The sequence below is a fragment of the Lathyrus oleraceus genome, chromosome 4 (assembly GCF_024323335.1).
Source record: "Lathyrus oleraceus cultivar Zhongwan6 chromosome 4, CAAS_Psat_ZW6_1.0, whole genome shotgun sequence".
Classification (NCBI taxonomy): Eukaryota; Viridiplantae; Streptophyta; class Magnoliopsida; order Fabales; family Fabaceae; genus Lathyrus; species Lathyrus oleraceus.
The window spans coordinates 478,468,626-478,476,469 of record NC_066582.1 but is presented as its reverse complement, the minus strand read 5'-3'; positions in this window follow the sequence as shown (position 1 = coordinate 478,476,469).

The following is a 7,844-nucleotide window of genomic DNA, read 5'->3' as shown; positions in this document are numbered from 1 at the left end:
TCATTAGTGATCAGAATCACTCTGGAGATGTATTCAGAAACTTTCTCATTATTCTTCAAGTTGAGATTCTCATATTGCTTTCTCAAGGACTGAAGCTTCACCTTCTTCACTGATGCGTCACCACCATAACATCTAACCAGTGTGTCCCACGCAGCCTTTGCTGTCGTTGAATCTGCAATCTTCTCAAACACATTTACATCAACACATTGATGAATGAAGAACAATGCTTTCTGATCCTTCTTCCTTACTTCCTTCTACGCGTTTTTCTGTTCATCCGTCGCATCTGCTGCTACCGGAACATAACCATCAGTGACAAGATCTAGAACATCTTGAGCACCGAACAGTACACGCATTTGGATCATCCAACGATTCCAGTTTTTACCGTCAAATACTGGAAGTTTGGTGTTCATGTTGCCGTTTCCGTTCATCTTTCTACCTTGCACAGTACACTCAGATTTCTCACAGTGTTTCCCAACCCACAGAATTAAAAATTCTGATCAGATTTTGTTCAAGATTCAACACGAATCTAAGAATCAAAATCAAACACACAAGACCTCACGTTCACTCGTGTTTCCCGTGTTTCCCAATGAATCCGAACCGGAGCTCTAGATACCAATTGTTGGTGCAAAGGTAGAATAAATGATGAACGGAAATATTCTATTAAGAGAATGACGGCTACAAAACATGATAAAAGTTACAATGATTGCCACCCTATTTATAAGCTAAAATTAGGGTTACTAGAATAGGATAAAATACTAAAATACCCTCTAACAAACTTAGGGGCTAAGAAAATAGTACAACTAATAAATATGAATTACTTCTAATAACAATTTGAGAAATCATGGGTTAAGATTCCACGAAGTAATCAATCTGACTCTTCTAACATCTTCTAGGGTTGAAAGGAAAATTTAAAATAACCCTTACCAAGTGAAGTAATAACCAATTTTCCGATTGATTTCCATTTATCGATCAACATGTTCTTAAGTTTCAACACCTAAGTGGCACATATCCCTTAAGCCAAATGATACGACCATGTAAGTTATGCTTACATGCTTCGACTCCTAATTGATACTCCTCTTCAGGGATGAATATTGCTCATTTGTCCCCTTGTCATACCCCAATTTTGTCTGGGCATTTTAAAAATTTCATAAATTCGATTTTTATTTCAACTTGCATCAGTTGTACAGCATAACATGCAGTTTATAATTAATAATAGCTAAAATATCAGTCGGAATAAATTATTGAATATACAAATAACTTGCTAAATCTTTCCTCAAGTACGGACAAAATCAGCGGATAAAAAGTTTCGAAATTAAACTTGCAAATACCAGTTTTATTAGCCTACAGTCCGCGTAGCTTAATGTGGTATGCTCGTTATATTTTTCGACGAATTTTTCAGCTGCATTTTAATCCGTCTGAGCCTGTTAACCAGTGAAAATTTATTTCAAAATCAAAAGAAACGCTGTATTTTTTCAATAAGTATATTTCGCACTGATCATTTTAATGTATCCGATTTAATTTTTCGAGCAATTTTTCGCCCGACTTTTATTCATTTTTAGTCGTTTTAATTTTATTCTTTCGCCAAAATATTCGGATTAAATAAATAGAATTTTCCATGTCCTTATCTTATTTTTATCATACTCATTTTAGAAGTTGGAATTTTTATTTGATTCAATTGATTTAAATTATTTTAAAACGATTAAATCATCTAAAAATAGCATTATAGGCATTTTAATTTATTTAAATAGTATGTGCTTCTTGGTGTGCTTCTTTGATTCGATCCAGGCCATCAATTCAAATTGATCAATGCTCCTCATTAGCAATTCGTGTCCATTTCTATCATCCAATCAAAAATAGCATTTAAATTAATTGAATATTAATAACGAAAATAAAGAAATATCTCTTCTCTTTTATGGAGGCTGCCAGCTGGATCCAAAGGGGGGAGAGGTCACTCCTCACATATTAAAAAAAGGAAATAAAAGGTTAAATAGGAGGACTTTTCAGGGGACCTCTCTCCAACGAAAAAGGACAACACTCAGAGCTTTGAAAATATAAAAATAAAAAAGGTTCATTGGAGAGGCACATACACACACACTCTCTATCTCTCGCTGCTCTCACTAAAATTAAAAAATTGAAAAAAGTCAATACTCTTCTCCCGTCTTCATCTCTCCACAACCGGCGACTGCCACCCCTCACCCTTCATCGCTCACCACACCAACTCCACTGTTAACCTCTCGCGAACAACCCACACTTCAAACCCTCCGTCACCGGCGAATCTCACTCGTACTCCCTCCGCCTTACCGCCGAAACCACCGCGTCTCACCATTACAACACCCATCTCCACCTCGCACCCTTCCATCCACGAAAACCACCACCGTGCCTCCCTTCATCACCCTCCGGCGCACACAAATCCCCACCGTTTCCATCGCCGGCAAACACCTTGCACTGATGCGCCACCCTTCCAACGCCGGATTCAAACGCAAAACAACTCGACGACAGATTTGGACGCGAGTGGCGGCGGCGATCTAGATCTGAAGCTCAGATGGTCGTATGTGGACTTTCACGGCGGCGAGGATGGCACCACTTTTTCCGGCGACCTTGAAGATTAATTTGTTATTGTTGTTGAGTGGTTATTAATGGTAAGTGATTTTTTTTAAAACCCTTTTCATTTTAGTAGTTATGTTTAACTAATGCTTTTTTCATGTATTGCATTAGATGCTTTGGTTTTGCATTCTGGTCAAGTATACCATTGGGGACAGTTTCTTATCTTGTCTTGCTATTTTGCTAAGATTTGTTGTGTATTATGGTGTTTGTTGCTTCCAATGTTGAAGACTTTCTACCAGCTACATTTGTTGTTCATGTTATTGATCACTCCATGTACATGTATGCTGCTTATGAAGTTGGAAACTTAAGGAAGTGACTTTTTTGAAAACTGCTGCATAAAACATAATAATGGATGGTAGAAGTTTAATAATAATGCTGAAGTAGTGCCATTTTTTTTTCTCGCCGATTTTGCCGCAAGATCATTAGGTTAGGTATGCTTCTCCATTCAAATTGAGATTTGTTGTATAAATGCTAATGTGTTGTTCAAATTCACTTTAAATTATGCTTATATGTTATTATTAAGGTTTACATGATTAAGTTTCATTTTCATAAATATTTATATTATGGGGTTTCACTTTTTATAAATATTTATATTATTGAGTTTTATTGTTGTTATAAATATTTAATATTTTTATTAAGTCATCTTATGAGTTGATATAACATTTCTCTTTAAAAAAAATATATTGCAAATAATATGTTAGTGCCTCTGTCTTGATTTATTCTTAAATGGAGTAATCCAATTTATCCGCGAACACAAACTTGAAAACTCGATCCGATATCGAGTATTTTATCGTTATTCAAATCAAATTAAATACTTAATCTCAATCAAATACCATTTCATTTGGAAATGAAAAGGGGGATGGCTTTGAGTTTTCAATTCCCCTCCTCAATAATTTGAATTCGAGTTCTCTTACTCGGTTAGTCAAATAGTCGTCATTTCTATCCACCTAAGCACAAACAAATCGAATAATTTTATAATAAGAAATGGAAAGGGAGATGACTTTGAGTCTTCAATTTTTTCTCCTTGATTATTTGAGTACAAGTTCTCTTACTTGGTTAGTAAAATAATTTTCGTTCCTCTGCAAACTTCCAAACCCCGATTAAATCAAACTATTGCGTAATAACAAAATGAAAAAAGGAGATGACTTCGAGTTTTCAACTTCTCTCCTGAATTGTTTGAATACGAGTTCTCTTACTCGGTCAATCAAACAATTGTCATTTTTCCACCAACTTATACCGTAAGTCAAATCATTTCATAATAAATTTTACAAAAAGGGAGATGGTCTTGAGTCTTCGTTTCCTCTCCTCAAATGCTTGGATATGAGTTATCTTACTCAGCCATTCAAGTACTCGTCATCCATTCAAAACACCTTAAATATTACCCAATCCTTTTCATAATTACTCAGATGAAACAGAAAGCGGTCTAGAGTCTTCTATTTCCTTTCCCCATTATTAGGATACGAGTTGTCTTACTTGGCTATCCGAGTATTCGTCATCTATTCAAAACACCTTAATTATTATCCAATCCTTTTCATAATTACTCAGATGAAACAGAAAGCGGTCTAGAGTCTTCTATTCCCTTTCCCGATTATTAGGATACGAGTTGTCTTACTCGACTATCCGAGTATTTGTCATCCATTCAAAACACCTTAATTATTATCAAATCCTTTTCATAATTACTCATATGAAACAGAAAGAGGTCTAGAGTCTTCTATTCCCTTTCCCGATTATTAGGATACGAGTTGTCTTACTCGGCTATCCGAGTATTCGGCATCCATTCAAAACACCTTAATCATTATCCAATCCTTTTCATAATTACTCAGATGAAGCAGAAAGCGGTCTAGAGTTTTCTATTCCCTTTCCCGATTATTAGGATACAAGTTGTCTTACTCGATTATCCGAGTAATCGTCATCCAACAAAAATATCTCAACACATCAAATATATTCTCCTTTTCACCCTCGTGCGATTGAAATTGATCAAACAAAACATCCAACATATTAACTCAAACTCTTTTCAGAAAGAACATTGTTTAATCCTTTCTAACGCGCACAACAAACTAGTGTTTAAGCCTTCGCCGAGAGTACACAAGCCAACGTTTAGCCTTTAGAACGCGATCTAAACAGCTGTTCGGTAAAAGACACCAGCCAATCGTAGTCCCCGAACTATGAATGCTCTGATTTCCTTATTGCACCATAAGGATACATAGGCACGAGATTGCGAGATATTGGCGAGCACACTAATAAAAAACCTCCATTTTCCCCTTTCCGAGGTTCCCATCAATTTCTATATTCAATATATTTATAACCCGAAGAAAACAAACAACCTAAGTTAACATTCAAATCGCAAAATAGAACTAAAATGTTCTCGTTGAGTACAACGGACGTGAGGGGTGCTAATACCTTCCCCTTGCGTAATCAACTCCCGAACCCGAATATGGTTGCGACGACCATTATTCCATTTTTCAAAGGTTTTATCGATATTTTCCTATTCCTTCTCTAGGATAAATAAAGTTCGGTGGCGACTCTGCTCGAACATTAATTTTTCCGCGACCATCGTGAGGAATCGTATTTTTCGAGATGCGACAGATGGCGACTCTGCTGGGGACTAGCTCCAAGCAAAAGAGGGTGAAGCCTAATTTAGTTCAGTTTCTGTATTGTGTGTTAATCTTGTTTGTTTGTTTGTTACTTATTCTGCCATAATTATTGTCTGGTGTTTTTGGTTATGTATTATTAGGGTTCTCTGATTGGTGGTACTTTGTGAGATAGGCTATCTACCCGAGTCTGAGAAAAACCGTAAGTTTAAGTTGGTGGTTGTGTAATGGACGCCCACAAGGAGTCTTCCTTGTTGGGAAGATACGAAGACCCCGCCTAAAGGAGATTCTCTTGAGATATTATTGTCCGACGAGTCTTCGTCACGACGATAGTATTTTCAAGTTGGACCAATGACTCTAGGGACCTTTTAACCCACTATATCCGGTGGTTATGTAGTATTAACCTACGAAGTTTCAGACTTGTTGGGTTAATACGAAAGCCCCAATCAGATGAGATCCCTTGGACGTATTACTATCTTAAAGTAATATTTCCAACCTCGACCTATGACTCTGAGAACCTTGTTAGAACCTTGGACTCGAGAGTTGTGTAGTAGAATCCCCATGAAGCCTTCCTTGTTGGGATAATACGAAGACCTCACTTAGACGAGATCTTCTTAAGGATATTATTGTCCGATGAGTCTTCGTCACGGCAGTGATGTCCTCAAGAAATATCTGTGACTCTAGGAACCTACCAACTGTAGAGCTTACCCATGGGGTTACATTAATCAGAGATACCCGTCATTACCCGTTATTCTAATCCGTCTGAGAACACTTTGAACTTGTGATCCTAAACATGTCACTACATTCATACACATATCATTGCATTTGCATTCATCATCATACATTTCATATCGTTTTTCACCAAAAAAAATAAATACAAAAAAAACTCATCCACCCTTCGTCCATAACCTGCAGTTGATTTCCCGATACTAATATCATACTGGAAGTAGCCCTTGAAAGACCATGGATCCGTTGGAGAAAAGTCATATTGCATTGAGAGGAAATATGGACTCGATGAAAAATCAGCTAGACCAACTTGTGGAGGCTATGATAGTATTAGCAAAGAGGGAGGACAACATTCAGCAGACTGCAGTCGTCGAGAATGACATTCCGCCTACAGTAAATGGTCTTACCCAACCTCAGCTTGTGCAAACCCCAGTTGATAACTCTACTGTACAAGAACGTCATGTTGTTTAAGATTCCTCACATCATGATGTTGTTGAGTATCACAGTTTTGCATTCTCCGTGCCAGATTCCCATGGAACAAGCCTAGTGGTTAATGCTGAACAACCACAAGATGATGAGATTGCTAAAAGATGTTGCGTGCTAGAGAAAAGACTCAAGGCCATAGAAGGACAAGATACTCTTGAACTGAATGCTTTAGACATGTGTTTGGTACCTGGCCTGGTTATACCCCCAAAATTCAAAGTACCAGAGTTTGAGAAGTACAGAGGGGATAGTTGTCCAAAGCGCCATTTGGTGATGTTTTGTCAGAAAATGACCTCTCATGCCCATGATGATAAGCTAATGATTCACTGTTTTTAGGATAGTTTGAATGGGGAATTATTGAGTTGGTACATGAAGTTAGAAAGGAGTCGTATTCAATCATGGTTTGACCTAGCTAACGCCTTCTTGAAGCAATACAAATATAATTTGGACATAACTCCCGATCGCATGCAGTTAAGAGCTTTATCTAAGGAAAGCAACGAATCCTTTAGAGGGTATGCCCAAAGATGGAGAGAGTTAGCGGCTCGCGTTGAACCACCACTCTTAGACAAAGAATTGATGGAATTATTCAGGGATGCCTTACAAAGCCCTTACTTCGAAAGGATGATTAGCAGTGCAGCATCAGACTTCACTCATTTGGTGTCAATTGGAGAACGCATCGAGCATGGCCTTAAAAGTGGAAGAATCCAATGCGCCTTAAATAGCCAGAGCATTGAGAATGAATTTGTTGCCAGTTCCCAAAAGGAAGAAGAGGCTGAAGTTAATGCAGTCTGGGAAATCCCACAAGCTCCATATCAGAGCCCATCTTCTCCTTATGGTCAGTATCCTACAAATCAAAGATCTCCCAAATATCAACAACGGATTCCACCTCAGCAGTTATACAAACGGCAGGATGTTCCACATCGACAACGTCAACATACTCAACAAAGGCCAAGAAAGCTAGAGAGACACATCGATCCGCTTCCAATGCCATACAGCCAAGTACTTCCATATTTGATTGAGAGAGGACTGATAGTGCCAAAGAACCTAAAACCAGTAAGTCCTCCATATCCACCAGGTTTTGATGCCAACGCCAGATGTGACTTCCATGTTGGGGCACATGGGCATTCAACTGAAGACTGTAAGGTGCTCAAGAGCAAGGTACAGACTCTGCTTGATTCCAAAATGTTCTCATTTGCGCCTCAAGGCATTCACGTCAACAATATTTCTTCACCTAGCTATGCGGGTCCATCAGCCCAAACGGTGGAAGAGATTTCTGAGAATAGATCTGAAGATGATTATCATGCTAGTCTCGATCAGCAGAGCTACCACTACTCTGAAGGAGGCTAACCCAACAGTGAACCAGACACGAGAGAGCTTCCTCTGCACTGGCAATCATTTGGCTATTTCTAGCATTTCATTTGTATTTTTCTTTGCATCTTA